This window comes from Podarcis melisellensis (genome assembly GCF_964234715.1).
Source record: "Podarcis melisellensis genome assembly, chromosome: 16".
NCBI classification, from domain to species: domain Eukaryota; kingdom Metazoa; phylum Chordata; class Lepidosauria; order Squamata; family Lacertidae; genus Podarcis; species Podarcis melisellensis.
Window position 1 is genome coordinate 1,790,332 of NC_138533.1, and position 13,641 is coordinate 1,803,972.

At 45.4% G+C, this 13,641-nt stretch overlaps 1 protein-coding gene and 1 long non-coding RNA gene across 2 annotated transcripts in view; both read left to right on the forward strand.

The window, feature by feature from the left end:
• Positions 1–13,641, forward strand: part of LOC309358653 (T-lymphocyte surface antigen Ly-9-like) — a 261,266-nt gene that overhangs the window by 33,733 nt on the left and 213,892 nt on the right. The gene's annotated exons all lie outside the window — the stretch shown is intronic.
• On the forward strand, positions 874–2,539 carry LOC309358348. Its single transcript, XR_014163463.1, has 2 exons — positions 874–922; positions 1,550–2,539. It is a non-coding gene; the product is annotated as an uncharacterized lncRNA (long non-coding RNA).

Consider the following 13,641-nt stretch of genomic DNA (forward strand, 5'->3'; position numbering starts at 1 on the left):
TAGTGGGAGAACTGCACCACAAAATTCAGATAAGCATACATTTCAAGGGACGCGGGTGGCACTTTGGGTTAAACCACAGAGCCTAGGACTTGCCGATCAGAAGGTCGGTGGTTCAAATCCCCGCGAGAGGGTGAGCTCCCGTTGCTCAGTCCCTGCTCCTGCCAACCTAGCAGTTCGAAAGCACTTCAAAGTGCAAGTAGATAAATAGGTACCGCTCCGGCGGGAAGGTAAACGGCGTTTCCGTGCGCTGGTCTGGTTTCGCCAGAAGCGGCTTAGTCATGCTGGCCACATGACCTGGAAGCTGTACGCTGGCTCCCTCGGCCAATAAAGCGAGATGAGCACCGCAACCCCAGAGCCGGTCACGACTGGACCTAATGGTCAGGCGTCCCTTTACCTTTACCTTTTATACATTTCAAAGAATGGCTAAGTTTCAATTTTCATATTGTTTTGGAAAGTGTAGATTTGATAGATTCAGTTTTAAATGCATACCAAATCAATTTTCTCCAAACAAAGCCCCAGAAATCTCAAAGACAAGACACAGAAGCCATACTGTTGACCTTGTTGCCCAAATGGTCCTGAAAATAGCTATTGTGACCTACCTTTAAAATTAATGGTCTGCTTCCAGGAAACTAACCTGCTATGTGGTGCTTAGACTTGTAATATTCTTCAATGAAAGGAGAAATTAGGGTGGAATAAGCACACCCAAACTTCCAGGATTAAGAAGGGGCAAGTGATCACAAACCAAAACAGGGCTGTGATTGGAGCAGCTTGATTTATGAGGAATACAGTAAATGATAGTCCTTGTGACCAAAGATGCCTTCTGGCTTCTTTGAAAACTGTATAAAAGCTCTCAGCATTGCTCGACACATCCAACAGCTTCTATCGCCTCCTCTTGACTTCTCCTCTTCATCAGCTCTCACCGGTAAGTTGGATTTAACTCAACTTTCTTTACAGCTTGTAGATTGTGAGGTGCTTTTTTGCAGTGGGGTTTGTAAAACAAGTTTACTTGCTCTTACACTTCTCAAAATGACCGTCATTTTATGAGGTCCCTCTACCTTCCATAAATGATCAACACCTGCAGCTTCATGGACCAATGAAGCACCAGCTCTTGGGTCCAGTTTGTGCAAGGACAATGTCTCAGCTTTTTCTGTAGATGTACAGTGGTACCTCGGGTTACATACGCTTCAGGTTACAGACTCCGCTAACCCAGAAATAGTACCTCGGGTTAAGAACTTTGCTTCAGGATGCGAACAGAAATCGGGCTGCAGCAGGAGGCCCCATTAGCTAAAGTGGTGCTTCAGGTTAAGAACAGTTTCAGGTTAAGAACCGACCTATGGGACCAATTGAGTACTTAACCTGAGGTACCACTGTACTTGCCTGTCTTCCAAGGTGGAGATCTGAGACTGCATCCAACTAAGTCCTGCTCAACATAGACCTGTTGAAATGAATGGACTTAAGTTCAATACGGCCCTTGGTTCCAAGGGGTCAACTCTGAGTAGGTCTCACATGCATAGGCGTATTCATTTTTGTTCTTCTCATCTCGTCCCAGGCTAACCTTCGACTTCTCCAACATGGTGTCCTGTTGTCTCCCATCTTGTGCCATCTCATGTGGACCCATCTACCCAGTTAGCTCCTGCCAGCCTTGCTGTTCTCCATCCTGCGTCATTCCCTGTGGACCCATCTACCCAGTTAGCAGCTGCCATCAACCCTGCCATCAACCCTGCTCCTATCCATGTGGACCCATCGCTCCACTGTGTATCCAACCTTCCTGCCAGTCTTCCTGTTCTCCATCCTGCGTGATTCCCTGTGGACCCATCTACCCAGTTAGCAGCTGCCATCAACCCTGCCATCAAACCTGCTCCTATCCATGTGGACCCATCGCTCCGCTGTGTATCCAACCTTCCTGCCAGTCTTCCTGTTCTCCATCCTGTGTCATTCCCTGTGGTCCCATCTACCCAGTTAGTAGTTGCCAGCCTTCCTGTATCTCATCATGCCTGCCATCCTGTGTCATTCCAAGTGGGCCTATCTATCCAGCTAGTAGCTGCCATTCTTCCTGCATCCCAATCAGTATCTGCAATCCTTGCTAAAGTGTCAAGGGACAACCCCCCTGGTACACAATCCTGTTGGGAATTGGAAAAAAATATGGTACGGATTCATGGCTAAGCTTATGGGTATAGGGTACAGGTGCCAAAAATGCTAAGCTTTCACAGTTCTAGCTGAGGTTGGTTCTGTGCCTGCACAGCATCTTTGAGACTCAGTCCCTGCTTTGATGTTCTTTCACCCTTTATTTTCTGGAAAAAAACCCCTTTGCTAGCTTTAAAGGTGGCTCTCTTTAACCAGGAAAGTGTGACACATTGTGGTCGGTTTTCCCTGCCAAAGGAGTTCTGTCTGCATTCCCATTGCAAGTAGTAGATTCAGTTCACCCACTGCTCCCGTCTCTTCATTGTTTTCTATGTGGTATCTTCTTGAAAACTGCAAATGGTCTTGGTCTGTTCACTTCATGCTTGTTTCTCAATAAAGTCTACTCTATGCAAGGAAAGATTTGTCTCCTGGTCTCTTTTAATTCCTTTGTTAAAAAAATTCAGCAACAACAGAGTCTACCAAGTCTGAGAAATAGTTAATGCAGAGGTGTTACTGTACCACAGTTGCATCATCTCTGACTATTGACCATGATGTCTGGGGCTGATGGGAGAGGGAGCCCAGCAATACAAGAATAGAGATAACTGCCTAATGCTGAATTGGACCTTGGTCCATGTGACCATGTGACTTGGTCCATCTGACTGCAGCTCTCCAGAAATTCAGTCTCTCCAAGCTCTGTCTGGAGACCCCAATAATTCAATGTGACATTTTCTGCATACCTGAATAACAACAACAACAACAACAATAATACCCCACCCATCTGGCTGGGTTTCCCAAGCCGCTCTGGGCGGTTCCCAACAGAATTAAAAGCACAATAGGACATCAAACATTAAAAACTTCCCTAAACATGCTCTATCATTGAGCTTCCTCAAAAGGAAGCCTTCCATAGTGCTTTACTTACACTCACATTTTTATTTATATATATAAAAAACACATTAAAATAAAATAATCCCAATTACATCATCAGGAATAGGTGGACTTTTCCTGCATAAATGGCACATATTTGAAAATGTTGATTTAATATTCTGTTTCCTTTGAAGGCAAGAGTGGTTTCAACCTGCCAGGTTGTAGGCAGATACTTTTTCTTTCATTCCACCCACCCCAGAACTGGACCGTGAAGGCACGGACACGTCTTTTAAAAGGAATGGAGACTGCTCATTTTCAGAATGATTGCAGCAATGGGTACAGTAAGGGAACATACTTTGTAGGGTTGAGGTGGGGAAAAGTGTCATGGCTGGAAAACGTCATCCACCAATAACAACCCTGTTTCCCCTAAGGATTCTGGTCCCCTGCATGGCTAAAATGGGAAACCTCCATTCATTTCCATAGGGAATGGTATAGTTGATGTTGCTATCAAAGGGTTAAAAGAGTAGCAGAAACGCTCTAATCACTGAGCAGCTGGAGGTCATTAGGCTTCCAGGAACATGAGTCTGTATAAATAGTCCCCCTGTTTGTTTGTTCTCCCCCTTCTCCCTTTGGGTGTGTGTTTTGCTGAGATGTGTGGTTCGTCGCCAGGGTTGTTTTTTGGTGTTTTGTAAATAAACCTTATTTTTGATTTACAAACCGCGTGCTCCAGGACTCCTTTTTGGGAAGATGCTGCCTCTCCTGCCCTTCTTAGCTGCTGCGCGAAATCCTCTGCCGTGGTGAGACTTTTAAAGAAGGAAGTGCACTGGGCATTTACATTAAACTAATTAAAGTTTAATGGGACAGGTTATGGATGTTTGTACGTCAAGAAGGAGATAAGGAGAGCAGTTCAGAGTGATTTGTGCAAGGACTGGAGTGAAGACAGAAGCGGTTGCCGACAACGAAAGCCTTCAAAGCAGCTTGAGTCCTGCAACGTGCCTAGAAAAGTTTTAAAGAGGCACTGCGCAGTTTGTACTCGCTGGAAGACGTCTGATTCCTCAAGGAGCCACCTCAGCAGCTGGGAGACGGTCTACAGGTGTGTGAGTATCGTTCCTATGCCCCAGGGAGGATGGCAGAGTCCCAGGAAAGTTTTACTGTCCCGTTTACGCGACTCAATGGGAAAAATTGGCAAGATTGGAAGGCTAGAGTAAGGGTTTGGTTGCAAGCAAAAGAGTTGTGGAGCTGTACTGAAGCACCGCCTTTACAGGCAGCTGCAGACGCGTCTGCAGAAGCCAAAGCTGCAGCAGCAGCTTCACAGAAACGCGACAGGAAAGCCCAAGGTCTACTAGTTTTGGCAGTGGGACCAGAGCAAATGCCTTATGTTTCTGAGTTAAAGAACACGCATGAGGTCTGGACGGTTCTGCAGCGGTTAAATTCCAGAAACACTGCGGGGGCCAAGATCCATGCTACAAGATGTTTGTTTGATTTACGTCTCCAACCGGGAGCGTGTGTGAAAGAACATATTGCCAAAATGGTGTCTGCCTTTAATCAACTAAGACAGCTGGGCGTTCCTTTCTCTATGGAGCAGCAGTCATACATATTGTTGTCTTCTCTTGATAAAAGCTATGAGACTCTAGCTCTAACTTTGGAAGCTATGCCTTCAACTGAATTAACCCTTGAATACATTTCTTCTCGGCTTGCGGATGAACAGGATAAAAGGCAAAGAGAAAGAGGTTTGTCTTTAAAGGGGAGTTATGCTGTGCCTAAGAGTGTTGATGCTGAGTTTGAGCACACAGTAAATGCTTTTGCAGCTAGACACTGTTTTCGCTGTGGTTCCCCTTCCCATCTAATCAGGAATTGCACACGTGAACCTGGTCAAGACAGCAACAAGGCCGTTACCCCTAGTTACCAGACAAGGAGTTCCAGGGGACGTCGAAGAAGAGGAGGAGGTCGTGGCTACTCCCACAGCACACAGCACATGGCTTCAGCAATGGCGTTGATGCAAGGGCGTGGCCAAGGCAGCAATCTACGCTGGTTGATCGACAGTGGTGCATCTCACCACCTGGTGGCGCCATCTAGTGTACGTTTGCAGAATTGCAGACTTTTGCAAACCCCTAAAGTTGTGACAATGGCAGATTCAACTAAACGTTCCTTAGAGACTGTAGGCACAGTGTTCTTGAATTGTTTGCAAACAGAAATTGATGCCTACGTGCTAAAGGGACTGAAGGGGTGTATTTTGTCTGTGTCAGAACTTGATAGAAATGGGTTTAAAACTGTGTTTGAAAATGGGGTTTGCACTATTTCAAAGAATAACGTATCTCTTTTGCAGGTGGAATGCAGAAATGGGTTATATTATTTTGAGACAAGTCCAGATGAAGTTGAACAGGTTCATGCTGGTTGTGTGAACACGCCTACCCATAATTCTTGTGTTCATTTATGGCACCGCCGTTTAGGGCATATTAATTTTCAGTATGTTAAAAGGCAACCTGAATTATCAGAAGGGTGCAAATTGAACAAATGTACTAAGTATTTGGATTGTACTGCATGCAAAAGTGCGAAGGTTCATAGATGCAGCTATCCCAGTTCAGATAGGAAATCTGACAAAGTATTCCAACTTGTGCATATGGACCTATGTGGCCCAATGCCTGTTGCTAGCATGGGAGGTTCAAAGTATGCACTGTGTCTCTCGGATGACAAAACAAAGGTTACATGGTTTTTTCCTCTCAAAACAAAAGCAGATACTGCAGAAACAGTTAAAAATTGGGTTCATGCAGTAGAACTTGAATTCGGTACTAGAGTACTTGCTTTTCAGACAGACAGAGGGTCAGAATTTACCGGGTCTGCGTTGCAGAATTTCTTTAAGAAAAAGGGAATTAAGCATCGTCTGTCTACACCTTATTCCCCTCAAGAAGGAGGCGTGGCCGAACGTAAAAATAGGGTTCTGCAAGAGTTGGCAAACTCTATGTTGTTTGATGCTAAACTTCCTCAAAGTTACTGGGCGGAAGCCTGGCAGGCGGCTACTCATATTCTGAACCGAGTATATAATTCGGTAATTGATACTACGCCTTATTTTGCTTTATATGGGAAGAAGCCCAAAGTTAATTACTTTCGGGTGTTTGGATCTCAAGCCTATGTACTTATCCCAAAAGCGTTAAGGAAAAAGGGAAGTCCAAGGGCTAGGAAACTCATCTTTTGCGGGTACGAACCACATGCCAAATCTTGGAGGTTTGTGGACCCAGATGGGGATACTACAAGAGTGGTCCTCAGTAGGAGCGCTGATTTTTGTGAGCAGTCCGGATGGACTCACTTACACGCTAACCCTGACATTTTGAGAGATGATTTAGGCATTCATGCTGAGAAAGAAAGTCCAGAGAGTGGTGAGCCAGAAGGGGATGGTACACATGGTTCAGATGCAGATTCTGATCAGGCACGAGGTTCTTCTCCTAAGGTAGAAAAGCCAGAATCTAGGAGTGCTCCAACTTCGCCAGTCAGTAGGCCTAGCAGACAGCAAAAGCAAAGCAGGTCACCTGCAACACCGAGCCCAAGGGAGGTATCTAAACGGAGGTCTTTATCCCTAGAGGCACGTCCAGACATAAAGTCTGAGACAGATTCTGACAGCCAACGGTCAGAGGGGGCACAAGAGGAGCAATTGCGCAGGTCAAAACGCGCCACGAAGGGCAAGCCGCCAAAGCGGTTTAAGGTGACAAGTGTATACGTAAATATGGCACAGTGTGAGCCAGAAAGCTATATGGAAGTACAACAGCTTCCAAGCTCAGAAGCCGTAAAGTGGCAGGAAGCAATGGAAAAAGAGATGGCTTCAATGAAGTCTCTCGGTGTGTTTACAAGTACAGAGCTTCCGAAAGGGCAACAAGCTGTAGGTTGTCGATGGGTATATCGTTTAAAGCCCACAACTACTGAAGAGTTGCAATATAAAGCCCGACTAGTTGCAAAAGGGTTTTCGCAGCGCAAAGGTGTTCACTATTCTCAAATCTATGCCCCTACTTCAAGATCGGAGTCATTAAGAATGCTTCTAGCCTCTTCAGCTAAGAAGGGTAATAAGCTGTTTCATTTTGATGTCAATGTGGCTTATTTAAATGCAGACTTACAGGAGGAAGTCTATATGACACCACCACCAGGTTTTGAAGGAGACAAGCCAAACCAGGTCTGGCGCCTACACAAATCCATTTATGGGTTGAAACAGTCCGCCCGTAATTGGAATTCCTGCTTAAACGATGCTCTAGAGAGCATGGGGTTCAGAAAGAGCGCAGCAGATGCGTGTCTTTATCTAAAAGGCTCGGGATGTGAACAAGAAGCAGTTTTAATATTTGTTGACGATTTATTATACAGTGGAAAGGATGATAAACTTGCACAACAATTTGCCACAAAGCTTGGAGAAAGGTTTCAGATAAAATCACTAGGCAATGTATCTGTTTATCTAGGAGTTAAAATTCAGCAAGATGAAAATGGTAACCATTGGCTTAGCCAAGAAGCTAAAATCCAGCAGTTGCTGGAAAGGTTTAAAATGAACAACTGTGCTGGTGTTAAAACCCCAATGGAATTAAGTTACACAAAGGATGCTCAAACTGAGCAAAAGGCAGAGTTCTGTAATCCCGGGGTTTACCAGTCAGCGATAGGCAGTCTACTCCACATTGCACAGTGGACTCGACCCGATATAACATATGCTGTCAACATGCTGTGTAGACAAGCTGAAAAACCATCAATGCATGCTTGGCAAGGAGTAAAAAGAGTTTTAAGGTATCTCCAAACTACCAAAAGCTTTCGCTTAAAACTATCAGCAGAGGGCAGCACACAACTTGAATGTTGGGCCGACAGCAGTTGGGCAGATGCTGGACCAGATAGAAAATCAGTGTCAGGAATGGCGATAAAATTTGGAAATGCACTAATTGGTTGGAGATCAAGAAAGCAATCACTTATAGCTTTAAGTTCAACTGAATCTGAGTTTAATGCGTTATCAGATATATGTAGAGAACTGGAATTTTATAAGCAACTGGTACAAGAATTGTTTGGAGAATGTTCCCTACCTATCAGAGTGTGGGAAGACAATCAACCTTGTATTAAACTAGCTAAATCAGGTCAATTCAAGGCACACACAAAACACTTGGATATCCGTTATCAAAATGTATGCCAAAGTGTAAAACAAGGTTTAATTGAACTAAAGTATTGTCCAAGCCAAGAAAATCTCGCAGACGGTTTTACAAAAGCTTTGAGTCCGCAATCTCATAAATGTTTCTGTTCAGGTTTAAATTTGAATTAAAGTTGGTACAGCTCAGTGTTACGAGCGAGAGGGGGTGTTGCTATCAAAGGGTTAAAAGAGTAGCAGAAACGCTCTAATCACTGAGCAGCTGGAGGTCATTAGGCTTCCAGGAACATGAGTCTGTATAAATAGTCCCCCTGTTTGTTTGTTCTCCCCCTTCTCCCTTTGGGTGTGTGTTTTGCTGAGATGTGTGGTTCGTCGCCAGGGTTGTTTTTTGGTGTTTTGTAAATAAACCTTATTTTTGATTTACAAACCGCGTGCTCCAGGACTCCTTTTTGGGAAGATGCTGCCTCTCCTGCCCTTCTTAGCTGCTGCGCGAAATCCTCTGCCGTGGTGAGACTTTTAAAGAAGGAAGTGCACTGGGCATTTACATTAAACTAATTAAAGTTTAATGGGACAGTTGAGGCATGTCCAACTTACAAGAGAATGTGATCTACTCCCAGTATATATATACATAAACCTGCCAGTGATCAACCCATTGTCACTGGAGAGAGGAGGAGCATGTGTTTTTTAGGGGGGAGTGCCCAGAGTTGTTGAGTCATGATCCTGCGATCTACCCATGATCTACGAGGATCACCCCGGTGATTTACCTGTTGATCGCAGCCAACCAGTTGGACAGGTAGATAAATCCCTTTAGTTTAATGGGATAAATCCTTCCCCCAAATCTCAGCAGTTTTGTAGGGCCAGGGGGAAATACTCCACGTTGATTAAAAGTCAGACCAGTGCAATATCACCTGCGGGATTTGCAGTCTTTCTACCAGACCCTTCCTAGGCTTAAACGCTCAAAAGCAGAACTCAGCCAGAAAAGTCTCCTGGAGAGGAAGATAGATGAAGGTGCCTCAGCTAGGTGGAGGTCCCAGGTTTGGTCCATGGAAGGCCTAAGTAGGGCTGGCAGAGAACTCCACCTGGAACTCTGGAGAGCCACCACCAGTCAGTGAAGATTAGTTATTTACGTATTTATTTATCACCCATCATTCACCATAAGGTCCCAGTGTTGGTTACATCATTAAAAGGCACCATTAGAAACAATTGTTGAATGATACTGAGTTAGAAGAACCAAGATGGACCAAGGATCTGCCTCACTATAAGGCGGCGGACAGTTTTCCTACCAACTCTTCAGTCTGTATCGATGCTGCACAGAGTACCAAGGCAAACAAAGCTGGAAAATGTGGACTCCCTCCCTCTAATAGTAAACATAATAATAATAATAATAATAATAATACATTCTTATTTACACCCACCCATCTGGCTGTGTTTTAGAAACATTCTAGATGATGAAGATGATGATGATGTCAGCATTGTTAACGAAGGGACGCGGGTGGCGATGTGGTCTAAACCACAGAGCCTAGGTCTTGCTGATCAGAAGGTCGGTGGTTCGAATCACCGCGACGGGGTGAGCTCCTGTTGCTCGGTCCCTGCTCCTGCCAACCTAGCAGTTCGAAAGCACCTCAAAGTGCAAGTAGATAAATAGGTACCGCTCTGGTGGGAAGGTAAATGGCGTTTCTGTGCACTGATCTGGTTCGCCAGAATCGGCTTAGTCCTGCTGGCCACATGACCCGGAAAAACTGTCTGCAGACAAACACCGGCTCCCTTGGTCAACAAAGCGAGATGAGCGCCGCAACCCCAGAGTCGTCTGTTTGTGTATTAGATTTTGTCTAATGAATAAATATGCTAAATATATTAATGGTGTATTTAACTGCATAATTATTTACACACACACACACAATACATATATATATTAATGCTGTTTATTCAATAACACTAACCTTAATTTACAATATGGAAATTTATTTCAGTGTCAAAGGACTACTGTGTCCCACTTGGTCTGTAAAGTGCTGATTCCTGGGGGCTGAACCCCTCTGAGCCCCCTAGTATTTGTTAGTGGGGTCTGTGCCCCCTCAATGCTCATCTGGGCACGATGCCCAGATGTGTTGCTGTTGCGTAGGATGCCTGGACACAGCACGATTGTTTGCAACATCTGGTCTTTGTGTAGTCACATGAGCTGGGTATGTGGTGGCTCCTTCTCCTCCCTCTGCTGCAGCTGTGGAGAGGAAGCAGCCCCTGGACCATGGCTGTGGCAGGAGAAGAAGGAGGTGGAGGATCCACCGCCCGTGGAAGCCAAGTTGCCACTTGACACCTGGATGTCATGTGCGACAGTGTTGCATGACATCGTGACACCACGTGTGATGCCAGGACGCAACATTCTGATGTCATGATGTCACGCACAACGTCAACCCCCCCCCCCCAGTATCTTTCCGGAGTCAGTGTGTCTGGTTAGACCTCTCTGTCCTAAGTGCTAGAGGTGGTGGTCTGGACCACATTCCTGGATTGATGGAGCCATGCTGCTGGTCAACCTCCCCAGAAGAGGCATGCTGGAGCCACAGTTGATAAGTGCTCACAAGACTATAGCAAGGGGGGTGGATGCAGTAGGTGCAGTCTGCTCCGGGTGTCCCCACTGAGGGGGGTGACAAAATGGCTGGCGGCGCCAACTGCGGGGCCTGCCGTGTGCCCAAACCATGTGTCTCTGGTGCCTGCAGACTCCACACTGTCCGCCCACTGCCTCTCCCCCAATTGTAGGGCAGCTGAGGCCCCATGGCATGCCCTGTCCCTATGGGTGTGATGCGCCCCATCCTGTCCTTATGGGCACTGCCCGTCCCGTTCCTATGGGTGCCATGCACCCTGTCCTGTCTCTATGGGTGGTTTGCCCTGCCCCAGGTGCCCAAGAGGCTTCCTCTGCCACTGCTACTAGTCAGGTTAAATAGAAGGAGGCAACGTTTTGTGGTTCGCCTCAGTTGCCAACATGTCTCAGGCTTTCTAAAATATTTTCTAAAATTGGGATTGAAAACAAAATGGCAGCCAATGCAGCAGAGTAGTCAAAATGGTTCCTTTCGGATAACTCCGGAATCAGGGGCATAAGTCCTCTGCATAAAGGTAAAGAGACCCCTGACCATTAGGTCCAGTCGTGGCCGACTCTGGGGTTGCGGCGCTCATCTCGCTTTCTTGGCCGAGGGAGCCGGCGTACAGCTTCCGGGTCATGTGGCCAGCAGGACTAAGCCGCTTCTGGCGAACCAGAGCAGTGCACAGAAACGCTGTTTACCTTCCCGCCGGAGTGGTACCTATTTATCTACTTGCTCTTTGACGTGCTTTCGAACTGCTAGGTTGGCAGGAGCAGGGACCGAGCAAGGGGAGCTCACCCCGTCACGGGGATTCGAACCCCTGACCTTCTGATCAGCAAGCCCAAGAGGCTCTGTGGTTTAGACCACAGCGCCACCCGCATCTCTGCATACCAGTTGCTAAAGATCACAAACAGGAGAGTGATTCAGCTTCTGCTTGTGGGTTTCCCAGAGTTGTCTTGTGTGCATGAGAAGGTGGCACCACTGTGGGCTAAACCACTGAGCCTCTTGGGCTTGCTGATCAGGATGTTGGTGGTTCGAATCCCCATGATGGGGTGAACTTTGGTTTCCGTCACGGTGTCCCGTTGCACCAGAAGCGGTTTAGTCCTGCTGGCCACATGACCCAGAAAACTGTCTGTGGACAAATGCCAGCTCCCTTGGCCTGAAAGCAGAGATGAGCACTGCACCCCATAGTTAAATTTGACTTGACTTAACCATCTAGGGGTCCTTTACCACAATGAGAACAGAATGCTGGACTAGATCAGCTTATGGTCTGATCCTGCAGGGCTCGTCTTATGTGTCTGAGAAAAAGAAACCCCATAACTTGTTTAAGCCAGCCACTTGGGTTAGATGGATGCACGTGATGAACATTTTTTTTTTTTAGTACAGACCCTCTGTATATTTTTAGGATGTTAAGATCTGCAACACTTTTGATGCTGCCGTGACCATTGTTGAACTCATGCTATCCACCTTTTGCTGGTTTTATGTTGCATTAGCTTTATAAAGTTTAAGAACCTGATCTCAGTATTTGGTATGTTATGAGCTGCCCAGAAAACTTTCATAACTGAGTGGCACAGAAGCTTTGAGAAAGAAGAAGAAGAAGAAGGAGGAAGGGAATCAAGGTTCCAACAGGGGGAAAACCCCAATTTGTTCCCAATGGCAGGATTTGGGTATTTTTGTGCAGAAAACAGAAAGTGGCATTCTTTGGTTCAGGGCAGATAAAAGAGAGTGTTCCTTCATGTAGTGTGTGGTTAAACAATGAAACTCTCTCACACAGAAGGCAGTGATGGTCACTAACTTGGATGGCTTTAAGAGAGGCTTGGACAAATTCAAGGAATCTTGCCTGGAGGTTTCCCACTGGCTAATTTTGGCTTCTTGTTGGCTAATTAGAGAATGAGTTGCTGGACTGAACGGGCCACTGGCTCTTCTTCTGTCCTTGAATGAATTTAGAAAATAAGCCCAGTAGTCAAATATTTCCATGCAATACAATAGATTTTATTGAAAGAGAAACATGGAGAAAATAGGTTGAATACACTTTCAGTTTCAACAGACCACCAAGCAGAAAAACGAACAGTTGTTTTGTTTTCAATGAATGCATCAGAAAATTGTTAAAAGAACATATAACTAAAGATTGCTCAAAGCTAAGGAAAATGAGAATAGAATTGGGGTCCTTGTACTCCCTACCCTTAGCCACTTATGACATAGATAGTCTTTGTATGCAATTCAAATTTCATTGTCAAATTAGTCACTTTCGGAGGGGGGATGCACACAAATTTGCAGCTACATCTTAAGTCAAATGAATTACTGGATTTACACTATGGGTAGCCTCTGAGTAGATCCATTGGAAATAATGGTCTTAGGTTAATCATGTCTGTTAATTTCAATGGATCTACCCTGAAAATATTCTTAAAGATACCAAGGGTAGCCATTGGATGGGTGGAACAATGACATGAAAGGAACTTTGCAAGGATGAGCAATGTTTCCTATATCTAGTGTTGTGAGAATGTATCCATTGTTCTTTTGAAGGGAGGGTTGGTTTTTTTTTTTTAAAAAAAGGTCACCTGGACTCCTGCTGAACAGAACACGCATCACAGCCAGAAAAGGATTTGTTTCCAGCAAGAAGCAAAATGTTAACACCAGTTACCAAAGGAGTCACAGAAACTGGAGTAGACCTTAGATAGAACTGTGAAAACTCAGCATTTTGATACCCCTTGTATCCCTTGATAGTCCCACTCAGAGTGAATTCAATGCAAATAATAGACAGGACTTGGGTCCAATATTTTCAATGAGTCTACTCTGAGTTGAACTTCTTTGGATGCAACCCATACACTTAGCCATGAATCTGTACCATAATATTCAATTTCCGGTGTAATTGCCTACCAGGGAAGCTGCCCCTTGACATTTTAACAAGGGGGACAGCAAGGGATGCAGGATTGGGCACAGGGCTGGCAGCTGCTAACTGGATAGATGGGTCCGCTTGGAATGACGCAG